This window comes from Triticum urartu, chromosome 5A (assembly GCF_056163025.1).
Source record: "Triticum urartu cultivar PI428250 chromosome 5A, HENAU_Tu73, whole genome shotgun sequence".
Classification (NCBI taxonomy): domain Eukaryota; kingdom Viridiplantae; phylum Streptophyta; class Magnoliopsida; order Poales; family Poaceae; genus Triticum; species Triticum urartu.
The window spans coordinates 49,704,571-49,724,081 of record NC_141877.1 but is presented as its reverse complement, the minus strand read 5'-3'; the positions used below and the strand labels follow the sequence as shown (position 1 = coordinate 49,724,081).

General features: G+C 43.8%; 1 long non-coding RNA gene across 2 annotated transcripts; it reads left to right on the top strand.

Annotated features, from left to right (window-relative positions):
• The first annotated feature begins 3,372 nt into the window (after positions 1–3,372).
• Positions 3,373–11,700, top strand: LOC125507777 (uncharacterized). Of its 2 annotated transcripts, none has more exons than XR_015603917.1 (6): positions 3,373–3,605; positions 3,678–4,804; positions 4,981–5,082; positions 5,150–5,256; positions 5,331–11,193; positions 11,287–11,700. It is a non-coding gene; the product is annotated as an uncharacterized LOC125507777 (long non-coding RNA). The 2 variants fall into 2 exon arrangements; XR_007282986.2 differs by lacking the exon at positions 11,287–11,700 and having other exon boundaries at positions 3,678–3,958; positions 4,410–4,804; positions 5,331–5,560.
• Positions 11,701–19,511: the final 7,811 nt, after the last annotated feature.

Genomic DNA, 19,511 nt, shown 5'->3' with positions numbered 1-19,511 from the left:
ATCATATAGTTCAATATTTTGAAGCTGGACTAGATTGCTCTTTGAGTTTGCCACTTACTGCACCTGCACATGTACATGCTAAATTTGTAGCATGTTACCTTACAATAAAATGAATCAGATAAAAAGAAGTGGATGTAACAAAATTAATTTAGGTAACATGTTGCCTCTCTTTCGATGTTATTGGCGATTTCAATTGGATTGAATGTTCAGAGTTTCTTTGCAGCCTGTGTGATGTACAACACTTACATTATTAGTAAAGAAGAATAAATTTATCAGAGATGCTTCTATTTATTATCTAATGATGTAATCATGTAACTTGTATGCTTTCTCTTGTCAACAAGCAAGGTACTTCTTCCAGCAACTACTTTTGGAGGTCTGCTACTGCCATTTCATGGTACGCTTTGCTTTTGAAAATTATCAAAGGAAACTGATGCAGAAAAAATTGCCCATGAACTGAAGCTAGAAATGCAGGAAATCTGTCACCGTCATCTTAACATGATGAGAGTCCAACATCCCAGTAAAAAAAATTATCTTTGGTTACTCAAAGGTGCTAAAACTTATGTCATGTATCATGGATTGCTTGAATTGATCTTTCCGTTTTATGCTCTTCAGTTCATATACCATATTCGGCTATCTATCTCTTGCTTTCCATACACTTCTTTAGCAGAACATCATCATATATTTTGCTCCTTAAAGAGACAACTTTGAATGGAAAATGAGTGAAGACATTGACTATTATCACAGCCAATAGCTTTATTTGCTGTGCCCTTCCGAACTGGAATACCCTTAATGCTAATAATTTATTAATTTTATTTAGATGACACCTCAACCCGTAAGTCATGTTTCCTGGAGTGTAATTTTTTTACACTTCCTTAAAATTAATCATATAGGTCTAGAATAGTTGCTTCTTTAAATTAAAGTAGTCTGCTTATGAGCGATATAAAACTATCCAGTTCTCTGGCCATGAATAATGTGGGAAATTTCAAATTATTTGATGGAAAATTCTAAACACTTGAAAAGTAAAATAGGGTATTTTTGAAACGGAAGATTCTCTTGCATGCATTTTCTAAGTTGTCATACTCTGCCTTCACTTCCACAATAACACTGCTCATAGATGTACTATGCCTTGACATGCACAATAGCATTGCCTTGATGTACTATTTGGAAGGAATATGTAAAATTATATTTGCTCAGAGAATTGTTTTAATTGTCTTCCTAACATAAATATATTAGTGGCACGGTATGCTTCACTCCAGGAACAATGTACCATTGCGGCCGCTTCTAATTGAATTTTATATTTAATCATTTTTCCTCAAAGCGCATTGAACACCCATGTATCTTTTTTGAACTGATCGGTTCCTGGACTTCAGCAAATACATTTCTGATCTGGTAGTTTGGCTGTTGTTCTTTGGTTATTTACATATTGTTACATGTATATATACCAGTTGTAAAGTGCTCGCCTGTGTGGTCATGCCTGGATCAATATTGTTAGCATCCAACTATGGTGTGGCTCTGCATGCCAAGGGTGGTGCGTGGTTGGACAGGGTACAGGTTGTCGCTAGTGACGAATGAAGGAGAGCGTAAAGGAATTGGTGCTGGTTGTCGTGGTGATGGCGCATTACTGATGTGGTTGAGTACAGTTTGTAGGTAGTTAAGAGGAGAAAATAGAAGAGTTGGGTGCAGCTGAATCCGAACATGTATTACTGGAGTTACCTCCACATTGCCTGGAGCCTAAACTAGAGGACATATTCATTCGTTATTTTCTTGATTTTGCGACTCTTCCACAAGTTTTATAGATTATCTTTTTATAGTACATGTTTTCCCTTTTTTGTCCTTTAACACAAGTTGCATTGCATTGTGAAATGGGTGTACCTATTATTATTATTTATGTGATCAGTGGAATTTTCAAAATACTATGTATATGATCTAAACAATGGATGGAAATCAATTTTAGTTGACACGATATTCGAAGTTATGGCTAAATTGTACAACATCCAATATAGTTTATAAATTTGTGTGACCGTTATCATTTATATTAGTCAAGACGTGCGTTGCACGTGCACGCTTACTAGTATAATAAAGTGGCGAGATTTCTCAAAAAAAAACCTGGATCGTGAAAACGGACGATCGGAAATGCAAATCATTGAGAGGGCTCGCTTTAGGTCTCATCCGGCGCCTCCACATCAAGATCCATCACGGACTGGATCCAACAGTCCGCTCCTCCTCTGTGGGCCTGCCATCACGATGGACTCGAATTATAATGGGCTGGCCGACGACCCAGTTTACCACAGGCCTGCGTTTCGGCCCCAGAGCAGAAACACCTGGATCGTGAAAACGGATGATTGGAAATGCAAATCATTGAGAAGGCTCGCTAGAGATCCGGTTATACTATCCTAAATTTCAAATGTTCAAGTTCATGCTTGGATCAATTGTTAGATTAGTCCAACAATATGGTAGCTAGGTGACATAAGACTAATACTACTAGATTTGTATTTAAGACCACTTGGTAATTCTTTTGACTTTGTATTTTATTTAGTTACTGATTATTTTTTTACTCTTTAGTTAATGATTTTTGTTGGATTTCACTCCACCCGCGGTTGGGAACTACTAATTCGTTGGGTCTACAATAATTTTGGAAAGGCTCCAACGAGCTAATTTTCGCTATTTTTGTTTGTAGTTTTCTTGTTATTATAAGCACGTGTTATTGTTTCTAGTTCTACCTGCTCAAGGTATTCATCATTCCAGTAGAATGACAACAGACTCGTGTATAGGGAACTAGATTACCTTAGCTACCTATCTAATTTATTGTAGAAATTCCAGGATCCACTATTGGACATGGAAAATAGAAATACTTTTTCTTGGTTAAAGGAACAGATGATTGGATCGATTTTCGTATCGATTATAAAAACCCATGGGAAGCAACTGGACAAATTGTCCGCAATTGGACATGGAAAATAGAAATACTTTTTTGTGGTTCGATGCCTCTCTTTTAAGAGGTGTGAAGCTAGAATATTTTTTCATTATCTAAAAAACACGAAAGGAAGAAAGGAATAGAAAGAAACAACTATGATATATTTTACTTAAAAGAAACTTTCTATGATTTTTATAACATTAAGTATCATTTGCTATTTTAAAATGTACATTTATTCCAGAAAAAATATTTGGATTTTTTGAAAAAAATATTTCTATATTTTGTATCTCTATTTCTAATGGACGACTTGGTGAATAGTCTCCGCGGTTCGCTGGTTTTTTCATCATCCTTCCACCTCCGGTTTTTTCATCATCCTCCCATCTCGGTTAACTCGCAACCATCCCACGAAAAAAACCCATGCCAAAAAAACCCTACGATCGATGCCTCATGCCCACAGCAGATCGTTCTCCGCCGCCAACCATCCCTTCGCACGCCCGATCCACCCCTTCGCCCCCGCCGGACATCCATCCCTGTGCCGCGACCGATCCTAACTTTCGCCGTCTCCCTCGCACATCAAAGCCGCCGCCCGTCCATCGTACGATCTAATTCAGGATCGCTTCAGGAGACGGCAATCTAATTCAGGATCGCTTCAGGAGACGGCGCCGCGTTCCCTCTGGTCCATGGCCTCGACCAGGTACGAATCCCTCCTCCACTTCTCCTGGTTTGGTTATTTCCGCATCTTGATCTGATTCGGGCGTGTGTGCAGTTTGCTATGATCTGGCAACGGGGATGCAAGGAGAAGCTGCTGCGGTTTCAAGGGGCCGTGAGGATGCCCACCATGAAGGCATGTCTGGGATGATGGAGGTGATATCGGCCAGGTCCCGTTGCCGTCGACTGGCGGCGGCCACCGTGTCCTCTTCCATGGCGTCGGCGGGGCCTTCCCCTGCCAAGCGCAGCGGCTCCTTGGCTAGATCACCGTCGCACACCTCGCCGGCGTGGTCGGCAAGATCTGCATCTCGATCCTCGCCACTCTCCGTCCTCTTGCAGGTAATAGGCTTTCCGCCCCCTCTTTTATCTCCGGCGTTCTCGTGTGCACGGATTGTGAGCGTGAAGGAATATTTCTCTTCTATTTCATGGTGTTGTTGTGCTCCTTCTGCCTTCACATTGCACATATATAGATTCTTCAAAGGAATTGGATGCTGATAATATCAACTTAGTTCCCTCACTTTGAATTGATTGCTCCAAACAATATATCTCTGGTTGACAGTCATGGCCTATTATTATTGTTCTTAATTTACAACACTCTGTGCTGTATTGTCCAATCATGGTCCAAACTTAAACCTTGGCTGTGGATTCATTGTATGTACCATATGTTGTTCATAGCTACAAAATTGCAATCTCTTGAAAATGTTCATGAACACAGTCATTTTTTTGTCACATAACCCATATGCTGATGATAAAGTTTGTTGTATGAGCTTGTGGCATACTGATCCGACAGGGGGCAGGTATGCATTCAGATGTTGCAGCTCTAAGGAAGGGTAGTATATGGCACATGGCATCGTGGGTTGTTCGACAAGAAGTGTTTTGGGCATATTCGAAAGGCAATCTTGTGAAAACTGTACATCGATTTTCTTATTCCGCCATCAGCTTCTATTGATATGAGTGATACAAAAAGTTCAGCATGAATTTTAGTATGTTAACTTGCAAGATTTCTCGTGGCTATGTTTTTTTGTTATAGGTTTATAAATTTCGAAATATAGTTGCAGCTTCACGGAATGGACGGCCCAAATTATGTTAGTGTCTATATGTTTACTTGGTGGTGGTCTAGCGTGAGTGACACCTGCATCTGTAACTTACCCATTGGATGTTGTTCGAAATCACCTGACAACACAGGTGATGCTTTTCTTCCTTTTGTGATTTGTGAATAACACTAAGCCAACCAATCAATCAATATAACTTCCAGTTAGAACTTAGAGCATCTTTACCTAACGCTTTCATGCAATGCAGCTTTACAGACCAAAGGAACAAGTTTTAGTAAGCTAAACTTTCATGTCTATAAAATTCTGCAGAAAACCACTAGGTATTACAAGGGCATCTTTCACACGTTGTCTACAATTTGTAGAGAAGAGAGTGGTAGAGGATTGTATAAAGGCCTTTGGTCCACCTTATTGGTAAGCCGTATGCTTCTACTGAGAATTGTTTTTTAGTTGACTTCCCAATAACTTTTATGAGTTACAGGGAGTTGGACCTGATATATCAATCAACGTTTATTTATATGAAGCCTTGAGGTCTCATTGGCAAATGGAAAGTTGAATGTCAAACTGTGCGACCAATGATTTGCTATGGTACCTCCCTCTTCTCTCTTCTATGAACCCTATAACACACGTCTCAAATCTTAATTTCTTTTATCCTATTGCAGGTTAATTCTAGTTGGGTGTGTTAACCTACAGTAATCAATCAAGTCAACAAATATAACAATGATACTTTGTCTTCTGATTTTTGGTGGTGATTTTTTTTGTGACTGAACTAACAGGAGCTGAAGCATGTGTTCTTATTTTTTATATGACTAGGTGCATATGAACTGAAGCTCCATAATTTTCTTTTTAAGTCGACATTGGTGGCAACCAATACAATTAGCGTTATTTACAACCAATGAAGTCTTATAATTTTCTTTCTTAGAAATATACAGTGACACTGACTATCATTTAGTAGCTCTACAGGCACTAGCCAAAAACAATAATGTTTATTTATTTAACCACCAAATAGAACAATAGGTTATTCTGCATTATGGGTACACAAATCACAATACTATATTTCAGCTGTAGAAATCTGTGTGGATGCCTGCTGATATTTTAAGCCTACATATTGCCGATTTGGTTTGAGGAATGCTTAAAGCATAATTTACTCCCTAATGTGCAAATAGCAGTATCATTTTTTGTCAAGAAACTGAGAAGACGGAAGAGAGTTGGTGTTGTCAGTGTGGTGAGCCTATGCGGCAACCACAAGGCTGAAGTCTGCTTTGATCGTTGTTCAAGATTTGAGCCTTGGCTCCGGCAACCACAAGGCCTCTAGCTTGGCCCACTGCATCTTCACACGGGCGAAAGCCTAGCGTGCACCTTCGATGCAGACGAACCGCTTGATGACCTCCAGCCGTGGGCAGGCATCCACAAGCCGCCTCACCAGGCCGAAGTAGCTGTTCGGAAGGACGTCGCCAGGCCACAGCCGGACTATAAGGCCCTTCATGGCCTGTTTGGCCGCCTTGTGTAGCTCGACCAGCTGCTTTAGTTGGTCGCTCAGAGGCATGGGGTGTTCGGTCCCAGTATACTGAGACCAGAACAGCTTCTTCGTTGAGCTTCCCTCCTCGGCCTGGTAAAACTGCGCGGCATCCGACAAGCTGCGGGGCAAATCTGCGAATGCTCCTGGAGAGCTCCGAATTCGGGTAAGTAATCGGTAATTTACTTTTACATGCTTGCTCTGCATATAGAATGCCTTACCGGTCGCTATCTTCTTCATTGCGTCGATCTCCTGGAGGGCCTTTTGGGCTTCGGCCTTGGCACTTTTTGTGCCCTCGAGGGCCGTGGCAAGCTCAGACTCTCGCGTCTTCGAGTCAAGCTCCAACGCCTCGTGCTTCGTCACGAGAGCCTGGAGCTCTTGCTGCACCTCGCCCACCCGAGCCTCTTGTTTTTCCCGCTCCTTGGCCGCTTTATCTTCGGCCTTGGTTAGCACTTGCTTCAGGGTCGCCACCTCGGTCGTGGCCCCTGGCAAACATACGATGATCCTGTCATTTTGCAATCGCGTCCTCTTTTATATATACATATCTATAGACAGGGTATTACTTACCCTTGTTCTCCTCGAGCTGCCTCTTGGCAAGGCCGAGCTCTTTCCTGGACCCCTCGAGGTCCTGCTTCAGTACGGCGACCTCCGCAGTCAGTGCAGCGGACGCCAACAGCGAAGCCTGCATATGCATATTGACATACTTATATTAGACTCCTACGATATTATTTGATCCTCTGCTTGGCTTTTCTTTGTGAACACCGAACAAAGCATCAGGGGCTACTGTCTATGCGGTAACATTTCTACTACATTTTAAAACACTTACCTCAAAGCCTATTAGAAGGCTGGCACATGCTTCAGTCAATCCGCTCTTGGCGGACTGAACCTTCTGGATCACTGCACTCATGATAGTGCGGTGCTCCTCGTCGATGGAAGCGCTGCGAAGCGCTTCCAGCAGATTGTCCGGCGCCTCTGGATGGACAAAGGTCACTGGCACAGGCGTCTTGCCCCTCTTAGAAGGAGGCCGCCTGCCCGAGCCCGGAACCGCTGGAGGGTCCGGCGCGGTGTTCGACTGAGGGCCGAACTCGGAGCTCTCAGGGCCCCGTCCCCTCGGCTCCCAGAGTTCGGAAGGTCGCCTTGAGGCACCTCCAAGACTGTCTCCCCTCGACCCGGTGCCTCTTGAGACAGCACCTCGGTGTCGTCAGCAGGATGAGGGGAGGTGGCGGTCGGGACTGGATCACTATCCATGTCCGACAAGCCCAGGGAGCCGTCCGATGATACATCGATGCTGGTTCGCGGCGGCCTGCATAATCATGTTCGGCGTTAGGGAAAGAAGTGCGACAAAGGAATGCTACGAGTTACTCTGGTATCCGAATACTTACGATCTCCCCAGGGGCTTGGCCCTGGGCAACCGCTCGTCTTCGTCTTCGTCGGCGGCGGTGGAGCTGTCCGGATGGAGAGTCCTACCCTTCTTGGACCTTTCGGCCCCCCCAGTTAGGGCGGCCTTCCTTTTCTTATCTCCCCCTGCAGGAGGGGGAGCATCTTCTTCTTCTTCCTCGTCTTCGGGGAGGAGTGCGCCGCAGAGTCATTGGACGGTGAGTCCGACGACGCCTGGCGTCGGGAACTCTTTCGGGTTCCCTTGGCCTTCTTGGTCTTCTCCGGCACCATATAAGGAGTCGGACTCAGCATCTTCGCCAGAAGAGCGTCTGCTGGGCCTGCGGGAAAAGGAGCCGGACAATCGATCTGTCCGGCCATCTCCTGCCAGTCTTGTCAAAGGTACGGGAGTTTAGATCCCGCATGGAGTCAACCTATAAAAAATAAGTATCCTGCGAGAGGTAGAGCAGCTTACCGCTTTGGCTTGGCGCTTTGCGCTGAATCCACGATCCTCAGTAATGGGAGGGGGGGACCTCGACGCTTTTGAACAGCACCCTCCAGGCATCTTCATGAGTTGTGTCGAAAAGCCTGTTCAGAGTTCAGTGCCGCGCCGGGTCGAACTCCCACAAGTTGAACTTCCGTTGTTGGCACGGGAGAATCCGGCAGTGGAGCATGACTTGTACCACGTTGACAAGTTTGAGCTTCTTGTTCACCATGTTTTGAATACATGTTTGGAGTCCGGTCAGCTCTTCCGAACTACCCCAGGACAGGCCCTTCTCTTTCCAGGAGGTGAGCCGCGTGGGGATGCCAGATCAAAACTCGGGGGCCGCTGCCCATACAGGGTCACGCGGCTCGATGATGTAGAACCACCCCGATTGCCACCCCTTTATGGTTTCCACAAAGGAGCCCTCGAGCCATGTTATGTTGGGCATCTTGCCCACCATGGCGCCTCCACACTCTGCTTGGCGGCCGCCCACCACCTTCGGCTTGACGTTGAAGGTCTTCAACCATAAGCCGAAGTGGGGTTTGGTGCAGAGGAAGGCCTCGCACACGACGATAAACGTCGAGATGTTGAGGATGAAGTTTGGGGCCAGATTGTGGAAATCCAGGCTGTAATAGAACATGAGCCCCTGGGCGAATGGATGGAGAGGGAATCCCAGTCCACGGAGGAAATGGGTGAGGAATACTACCCTCTCATGGGGCCTGGGGGTGGGGATGAGCTACCCCTCATCTGGGAGCCGATGCGCGATGTCGTCGGGCAGGTATCCGCTCTCCTCAGTTTCTTGATGTCTCCTTCCGTGACGGAGGAGACCATCCACTTGCCTCCCACTCCGGACATGGTTGGAGAAGGTTGAGGTGGGAAGTGTGGACTTGGGCGCCAGAGCTCGAGTGTGCGAAAACGGATGAGCAAAGGAGGAAGAAGGCGTGGATAGGAAGGTGAATCCTTATCCTTTTATATGGGCGGACGAAACTGAGCGTTCCCACTTGCCTGGTAAAACTTGCTTATCACCCAAGCGCCGTAATTGATGGCGCAGTTGGGTTACCCACACCCATATTGATGAGAATCCCGTAATAAGGGGACACGATCTCTGCTTTGACAAGACGTGTCGAAAAACTACCACGCGTTATGTGCGGGGCTGGTCAAAGGGAACGGTTCGAATGATCACCGGGCCATGACATAACGCCATGCTCCCAAAACAAGTCAGCAAATTGGATCTGTGAAAATATTATTCTCTCTACGGTGGAATGTGGAACTTATTTTGCAGGGTCGGACACTATCCTCATATTCAAATTCTTCTGTGATGTATTCGGAGAAGGAACCCGCCTTGCAATGCCGAAGACAATACTGCGCGCCAGACTCATCGTCATTGAAGCCTGGTTCAGGGGCTACTGAGGGAGTCCTGGATTAGGGGGTCTCCGGACAGCCGGACTATCTCTATTGGCCGGACTGTTAGACTATGAAGATACAAGATTGAAGACTTCTGCTCGTGTCCGGATGGGACTCTACTTGGCGTGGAAGGCAAGCTAGGCAATACGGATATGGATATCTCCTCCTTTGTAACCGACCTTCTGTAACCCTAACCCTCTCTGGTGTCTATATAAACCGAAGGGTTTTAGTCCGTAGGACAACAATCACAACATACAATCATACCATAGGCTAGCTTCTAGGGTTTAGCCTCTCTGATCTCGTGGTAGATCTACTCTTGTACTACCCATATCATCAATATTAATCAAGCAGGACGTAGGGTTTTACCTCCATCAAGAGGGCCTGAACCTGGGTAAAACATCGTGTCCCCTGCCTCCTGTTACCATCCGGCCTAGACGCATAGTTCGGGACCCCCTACCCGAGATCCGCCGGTTTTGACACCGACAATGATGTTAATCATAGAATTGCATCTCCTTATCACCCTCAGTCTAGTGGTCAAGTAGAGTTGAGCAATAGAGAGCTCAAATTAATTTTGCAAAAGACTGTTAATAGGTCTAGAAAGAATTGGTCCAAGAAACTTGATGATGCATTATGGGCCTATAGAACTGCATATAAAAATCCTATGGGTATGTCTCCGTATAAAATGGTTTATGAAAAAGCATGTAACTTACCTCTCGAACTAGAACATAAGGCGTATTGGGCTATTAAAGAGCTCAACTATGATTTTAAACTTGCTGGTGAGAAGAGGTTATTTGATATTAGCTCACTTGATGAATGGAGAACCCAAGCTTATGAAAATGCCAAGTTGATTAAAGAAAAAGTTAAAAGATGGCATGACAAAAGGATACAAAAGCGTGAGTTTAATGTAGGTGATTATGTATTGCTATACAACTCTCGTTTAAGATTTTTTGCAGGAAAACTTCTCTCTAAATGGGAAGGCCCCTACGTTATCGAGGAGGTCTATCGTTCTAGTGCCATAAAAATCAACAACTTTGAAGGCACAAATCCGAAGGTGGTAAACGGTTAAAGAATCAAACATTATATCTCAGGTAATCCCATAAATGTTGAAACCAATATTATTGAAACCGTAACCCCGGATAAATACATAAGGGACACTTTCCGAAACGTTTCAGACTCCGAAAAGGAATAGGTATGTGGTACGGTAAGTAAACCGACTCCAAAACAACTTTTAAGGCAATATTTCTCCGTTTTAGAATATTTAGAAAAATAGAAAAATAAGTAGCAGTCCGGGAAGGACACGAGGGCCCCACGAGGGTGGTGGGCGCACCCTACCCCTTTGGGCACACCCCCTACCTCGTGAGCACCTCGTGTGCCTTCCAGACTCCGTTTTCTTGCACGATACGTATTTTGGTCGGTAAAAATTCACTATATATCCTCTCGAAGGTTTTGACTCCCGTATCATGCAAATATCCTCTGATTTCGTTTCGAGCTGTCCATTTGCAGATTAAATCAACATGTCTTCCCAGGATTCGGAAGGAGAAAGCTATGTGGATGATTACTTAGCAAATCTCAAGGTCTATGGAGATGTGGAACACGATGGTTGGACCACGGAGGAAGAAGAGGACTATGAACCCAAGGGGAAGGAGGAGATGAGCTCAGATGAAGATGAAGCCCCATTGCCTCAACCTGGGGACATGCACGTGGAGTTCAAAAAGTCAAGTCTCCCTGATAGGGTAAAGAAACCCAGGTTCGAGTTTATCCCTTTTCGTCTCTTGCGGGAAAATAAGAAGGACCTATGCAAAAAGATATTAACCCTGGAGTGGGAGATTGATGATCTTAGGGATCAAAATGCCGTCCTCAAGCGCAAATTAAGGGAGAAGCCTAAGCCATCAACTAAGCCAACATCACCACCACCTTCTTCACCGACAAAGGAGACATAATCACATGGGTTTGGGAACTCCCCTTGGCAACTGCCAAGCTTGGGGGAGGTGCCCCAGTACCGTATCACAATCACAACCCCTACCTTTACCGTTTTTCTTAGTTCGATCCTATTAGTAGTATCTTAATCTAGTAGAATAAAGTTTATGGCATGATCTAGTTTTGAGTTTTTCTTTTTGATCTCTCTATGTAATCGAGTCCGTGAGTTATATATAATAAAGATTAGTGTTGAGTAAAGGGCTTGATTATTTTGCCATGATCTTGGGTGAATAAAAGAAAAGAGAAAAGGAATAAAAAGAAACAAAGAGTTCATATTGATCTATTGAGAGTAATGACTTCACATAGAAAGAGTATGATGATTAAAATTTGTTGGGAGTTGGTAGACATAGCCTTGGTCATCTTTGCAATTAATAGGAAGTAATAAGCAAAGAGAGGTTTCACGTATAGATATATTATCATTGACATCTTTTATGATTGGGAGCACTCATTAAAATATGACATGCTAAAGAGTTGATGTTGGACAAGGAAGACAACGTAATGAGTTATGTCTTTCTTATAGCTGAGATAAAGTATGTTGTCATGGATCCTCTAACTTGTTGAGCTTGCCTTTCCCCCTCATGCTAGCCAAATTCTCAGCACCAAGTAGAAATACTACTTATGCTTCCAAATACCCTTAAACCAGTTTTGCGATGAGAGTCCACCATATCTACCTATGGATTGAGTAAGATCCTTCAAGTAAGTTGTCATCGGTGCAAAGCAATAAAAATTGCTCTAAATATGTATGATTGATTGGTGTGGGAGAAATAAGCTTTATACGATCTTGTGATGTGGAAGTAATAAAAGCGACGGACTGCATAATAAAGGTTCATATCACAAGGGGCAATATAAGGTGACGTTCTTTCGCATTGAGATTTTGTGCATCCAACCATAAAAGCGCATGGCAACATATGCTTCCCTCTGCGAAGGGCCTATCTTTTATTATTATCTTCTACCTTATGCAAGAGTCATGGTGATCTTCACCTTTTCTTTTTCATTTTATCCTTTGGCAAGCTCAGCATGTTGGAAAGAACATGATATATGTTGGGGAATGTAGCAATAATTCAAAATTTTCCTACGTGTCACCAAGACCAATCTAGGAGATACTAGCAACGAGAGAGAGGGAGTGCATCTTCATACCCTTGAAGATCGCTAAGCGGAAGCGTTCAAGAGAACGGGGTTGATGGAGTCGTACTCGTCGTGATCCAAATCACCGATGATCCTAGCGCCGAACGGACGGCACCTCCGCGTTCAACACACGTACGGAACGGAGAGAGGTCTCCTACTTCTTGATCCATCAAGGGGAGAGGAGAGGTTGATGGAGATCCAGCAGCACGACAGCGTGGTGGTGGAAGCAGCGGGATCTAGGCAGGGCTTCACCAAGCACCAACGAGAGGGAGAGGTGTCACGGAGGGATAGGGAGGCACCAGGGACTTGGGTGTGGCTACCCTCCCTCGCCCCCACTATATATAAGACCCCTAGGGGGGAGCCGGCCCTAGGAGATCCAATCTCCAAGGGGGGGCGGCGGCCAAGGGGGGGACTTGCCCCCCAAGTCAGGTGGGGCGCCCCCACCCCTAGGGTCTCCAACCCTAGGCGCAGGGGGAGGCCCGTGGGGGGCGCACCAGCCCATGAGGGGCTGGTTCCCCTCCCACTTCAGCCCATGGGGCCCTCCGGGATAGGTGGCCCCACCCGGTGGACCCCCGGGACCCTTCCGGTGGTCCCGGTACAATACCGATTACCCCCGAAACTTTCTTGATGGCCGAAATTGGACTTCCTATATACAAATCTTCACCTCCGGACCATTCTGGAACTCCTCGTGACGTCTGGGATCTCATCCGGGACACCGAACAACTTTCGGGTTACCGCATACTAATATCTCTACAACCCTAGCATCACCGAACCTTAAGTGTGTAGACCCTACGGGTTCAGGAGACATGGAGATATGACCGAGACGACTCTCCGTTCAATAACCAACAACGAGATCTGGATACCCATGTTGGCTCCCACATGCTCCACGATGATCTCATCGGATGAACCACGATGTCGAGGATTCAATCAATCCCGTATTCAATTCCCTTTGTCAATCGGTACGATACTTGCCCGAGATTCGATCGTCGGTATCCCGATACATTGTTCAATCTCGTTACCGGCAAGTCTCTTTACTCGTTCTGTAACACATCATCCCGTGATCAACTCCTTGGTCACATTGTGCACATTATGATGATGTCCTACCGAGTGGGCCCAGAGATACCTCTCCGTTACATGGAGTGACAAATCCCAGTCTCGATTCGTGCCAACCCAACAGACACTTTTGGAGATACCCGCAGTGCACCTTTATAGCCACCCAATTACGTTGTGACATTTGGTACACCCAAAGCATTCCTACGGTATCCAGGAGTTGCACAATCTCATGGTCTAAGGAAATAATACTTGACATTAGAAAAGCTTTAGCATACGAACTACGCGATCTTGTGCTAGGCTTAGGATTGGGTCTTGTCCATCACATCATTCTCCTAATGATGTGATCTCGTCATCAACGACATCCAATGTCCATGGTCAGGAAACCGTAACCATCTATCGATCAACGAGCTAGTCAACTAGAGGCTTACTAGGGACATGGTGTTGTCTATGTATCCACACATGTATCTGAGTTTCCTATCAATACAATTCTAGCATGGATAATAAACGATTATCATGAACAAGGAAATATAATAATAACTAATTTATTATTGCCTTTAGGGCATATTTCCAACAGTCTCCCACTTGCACTAGAGTCAATAATCCAGTTCACATCGCTATGTGATTAACACTCAAGGTCACATCCCCATGTGACTAACACCCAAAGAGTTTACTAGAGTCAATAATCTAGTTCACATTACCATGTGATTAACACTCAATGAGTTCTGGGTTTGATCATGTTATGCTTGTGAGAGATGTTATAGTCAACGGGTCTGAACCTTTCAGATCCGTGTGTGCTTTACAAATCTCTATGTCATCTTGTAGATGCAGCTACCACGCTCTATTTGGAGCTATTCCAAATAACCGCTCTACTACACGAATCTGGTTTACTACTCAGAATCATCTAGATTAGTGTCAAAGATTTCATCGGCGTAACCCTTTACGACGAACTCTTTTACCACCTCCATAATCGAGAAAATTCCTCAGTCCACTAGTTACTAAGGATAACCTTGACCGTTGTCCTGTGATCTATTCCTAGATCACACTTGTACCCTTGACTGACTCATGGCTTGGCACACTTTAGGTGTGGTACACAACATAGCATACTGTAGAGCCTATGTATAAGCATAGGGGATGACCTTCGTCCTTTCTCTCTATTCTGCCGTGGTCAGGTCTTGAGTCTTACTCAATACCCATACCTTATAACACAGCCAAGAACTCCTTCTTCGCCGATCAATTTTGAACTCCTTCAAAATCTTGTCACGGTATGTATTCATTTGAAAGTACCATTAAGCGTTTTTGATCTATCCTTATAGATCTTGATGCTCAATGTTCAAGTAGCTTAATCCAGGTTTTCCATTGAAAAGTACTTTTCAAATAACCCTGCATGCTTTCTAGAAATTCTACATCATTTTTGATCAACAATATGTTAACAACATATACTCATCAAAAATTCTATAGTGCTCCCACTCACCTTTTTGGAAATACAAGTTTCTCATAAACTTTGTATAAACCCAAAATCTTTGACCATCTCATCAAAGCGTACATTCCAACTCCAAGATGCTTACTCCAGTCCTTAGAAGGATTGCTAGAGATTTGCATACTTGTCACCATCTTTCAGGATTGACAAAACCTTCTTGTTGTATCACATACAACCTTTCCTCAAGAAAAATGTCGAGGAAACAATGTTTTGACATCCTATCTGCAAGATTTCATAAATAATGCAGTAACTGCTAACATAATTCCAACAGACTCTTAGCATCGCTATGAGTGAGAAAGTCTCATCGTAGTCAACTCCTTGAACTTGTCGGGAAACATCTCAACGACAAGTCGAGCTTTCTTAATGGTGACACTTACCATCATTGTCTGTCTTCCTTTTAACATCCATCTGCACCTAACAGCCTTACGACCATCAAGTAGTTCTTTCAAAGTCTATACTTTGTTTTATACATGGGTCCTCTCTCGGATTTTATGGCCTCGAGCCATTCGTCGGAATCCGGGCCCACCATCGCTTCTCCATAGCTCATAGGTTCATTATTGTCTAGCAACATGACTTCCAAGACAGGATTACGTACCACTCTGAAGTAGTACACATCCTTGTCGACCTATAAGGTTTGGTAGTGACTTGATCCGAAGTTTCATGATCACTATCATAAGCTTTCACTTCAATTGGTGTAGGTGCCACGGGAACAACTTCCTGTGCCCTGCTACACACTAGTTGAAGTGACGGTTCAATAACCTCATCAAGTCTCCACCATCCTCCCACTCAATACTTTCGAGAGAAACTTTTCCTCGAGAAAGGACCCGTTTCTAGAAACAATCAATTTTGCTTCCGGATCTGAAATAGGAGGTATACCCAACTGTTTTGGGTATTCTATGAAGATGCATTCATCCGCTTTGGATTCGAGCTTATCAGCTTGAAACCTTTTAACATAAGCATCGCAGCCCCAAACTTTTAAGAAACGACAGCTTAGGTTTCTCTAAACCATAGTTCACATGGTGTCGTCTCAACGGAATTGTGTGGTGCCCTATTTAAAGTGAGTGCAGTTGTCCCTAATGCCTAACCCATAAACGATAGTGGAAATTTGATAAGAGACATCATGGTATGCACCATATCCAATAGGGTGCAGTTGTGATGTTCGGACACACCATCACACTATGGTGGTCCAGGCGGTATTAGTTGTGAAACAATTTCCACAATGTCTTAATTGTGTGCCAAACTCGTAACTCAGATATTCATCTCTATGATCATATCATAGACATTTTATCATCTTGTCATGACGATCTTCAACTTCACTCTGAAATTACTTAAACCTTTCAGTAATTCAGACTTGTGTTTCATCAAGTAAATATACTCAACATTTACTCAAATCATCTGTGAAGTAAGAACATAACGATATCCACTGCGTGTCTCAGCACTCATTGGACTACACACATCAAAATGTATTACTTCCAACAAGTTGCTTTCTTGTTCCATCTTACTGAAAACGAGGCCTTTCAGTCATCTTACCCATGTGGTATGATTTGCATGTCTCAAGTGATTCAACATCAAGTGAGTCCAAATGATCCATCTGCATGGAATTTCTTCATGCATATCTACCAATAGACATGGTTCGCATGTCTCAATCTTTTCAAAAGCGAGTGAGTCCAAAGATCCATCAACATGGAGCTTCTTCATGCGTTTTATACCAACATGACTCAAATGGCAGTGCCACAAGTATGTGCTACTATCATTATTATCTTATATCTTTTGGCATGAACATGTGTATCACTACGATCGAGATTCAATAAACCATTCATTTTAGGTGCAAGACCATTGAAGGTATTATTCAAATAAACAGAGTAACCATTATTCTCCTTAAATGAATAACGTATTGCGATAAACATAATCCAATCATGTCTATGCTCAACGCAAACACCAAATAACAATTATTTAGGTTTAACACCAATCTCAATGGTAGAGGGAGCATGCGATGATTGATCACATCAACCTTGGAAACACTTCCAACATATATCGTAATCTCACCTTCAGCTAGTCTCCGTTTATTCCATAGCCTTTTATTTCGAGTTACTAACACTTAGCAACTGAACCGGTATCTTAATACCCTGGTGCTACTAGGAGTACTAGTAAAGTACACATTAATATACCGTATATCCAAAATACTTATGTCGACCTTGCCAGCCTTCTCATCTACCAAGTATCTAGGGTGGTTCTGCTTTAGTGACTGTTCCCCTCATTACAGAAGCACTTAGTCTCGCGTTTGGTTCAACCTTGAGTTTCTTCACTAGAACAACAACTGATTTGCCGTCTCATGAAGTATTCCTTCCTTGCCCTTGCCCTTCTTGAAACTAGTGGTTTTACTAACCATCAACAATTGATGCTCCTATTTGATTTCTACTTTCGTGGTGTCGCGAATAGCTCAAGGATCATCATATCTATCCCTGATATGTTATAGTTCATCATGAAGCTCTAGTAGCTTAGTGGAAGTGACTTTGGAGAACCATCACTATCTTGTCTGGAAGATCAACTCCCACTCGATTCAAGCGATTGTAGTACTCATACAATCTGAGCACATGCTCAACGATTGAGCTTTTCTCCTTAGTTTCCAGGGTTAGGAAACTTGTCAGAGGTCTCATACCTCTTGACGTGGGCACTAGCCTGAAATCCCAATTTCAGTCCTTGGAACATCTCATATGTTCTGCGATGTTTCAAAAAACGTCTTTGGTGCCTCAATTCTAAACAATTTAGCATTACGCACTGAACTATCATGTAGTCATCAAAACGTGTATGTCAGATGTTCGCAACATCCACAACCAACGCTCGAGGTTCAGCTCACTGAGCGGTGCATTAAGGACATAATCCTTCTGCGCAGCAATGAGGACAATCCTCAGTTTACGGACCCAGTCCGCATAATTGCTACTAACAACTTTCAACTAAATTTTCTCTAGGAACATATCTAAAACAGTAGAACTAAAGCGTAAGCTATGACATAATTTGTAAATACCTTTTAACTATGTTCATGATAATTAAGTTCATCTAATCAAATTATTTAATGAACTCCCACTTAGATACACATCCCTCTAGTCATCTAAGTGATACATGATCCGAGTCAACTAGGCCGTGTCCGATCATCACGTCAGACGGACTAGTCATCATCGGTGAACATCTTCATGTTGATCGTATCCACTATACGACTCATGTTCGACCTTTCGGTCTTCCGTGTTCCGAGGCCATGTCTGTACATGCTAGGCTCGTCAAGTCAACCTAAGTGTTTCGCATGTGTAAATCTGGCTTACACCCGTTGTATGCGAACGTTATAATCTATCACACCCGATCATCACGTGGTGCTTCGAAACAACGAACCTTCGCAATGGTGCATAGTTAGGGGGAACACTTTTCTTGAAATTTCAGCGAGGGATCATCTTATTTATGCTACCGTCGTTCTAAGCAAATAAGATGTAAACATGACAAACATCACATGCAAATCATAAAGTGACATGATATGGACAATATCATCTTGCGCCTTTTGATCTCCATCTTCGAGGCGCGGCATGATCACCTTCGTCACCGGCATGACACCATGATCTCCATCATCATGATCTCCATCATCATGTCTTCATGAAGTTGTATCGCCAACTATTACTTATACTACTATGGCTAACGGTTAGCAATAATGTGAAGTAATTACATGGCGTTTTACATTGACACGCAGGTCATACAATAAATTAAGACAACTCCTATGGCTCCTGCCGGTTGTCATACTCATCGACATGCATGTCGTGATTCCTATTACAAGAACATGATCAGTCTCATACATCACATATATCATTCATCACATCCTTTTGGCCATATCACATCACATAGCATACCCTGCAAAAACAAGTTAGACGTCCTCTAATTGTTGTTGCATGTTTTACGTGGCTTCTATGGGTTCCTAGCAAGAAAGTTTCTTACCTACGCAAAACCATAACGGTGATATGCCAATTGCTATTTACCCTTCATAAGGACCCTTTTCATCGAATCCGATCCGACTAAAGTGGGAGAGACAGACACCCGCTAGCCACCTTATGCATCAAGTGCATGTCAGTCGGTGGAACCAGTCTCACGTAAGTGTACGTGTAAGGTCGGTCCGGGCCGCTTCATCCAACAATGCCGCCGAATCAAGATAAGACTAGTAACGGCAAGCAAATTGAACAAATCATCGCCCACAACTACTTTGTGTTCTACTCGTGCATAGAAACTATGCATAGACCTAGCTCATGATGCCACTATTGGGGAACGTAGCAATAATTCAAAATTTTCCTACGTGTCACCAAGATCAATTTAGGAGATACTAGCAATGAGAGAGAGGGAGTGCATCTTCATACCCTTGAAGATCGCTAAGCGGAAGCGTTCAAGAGAACGGGGTTGAT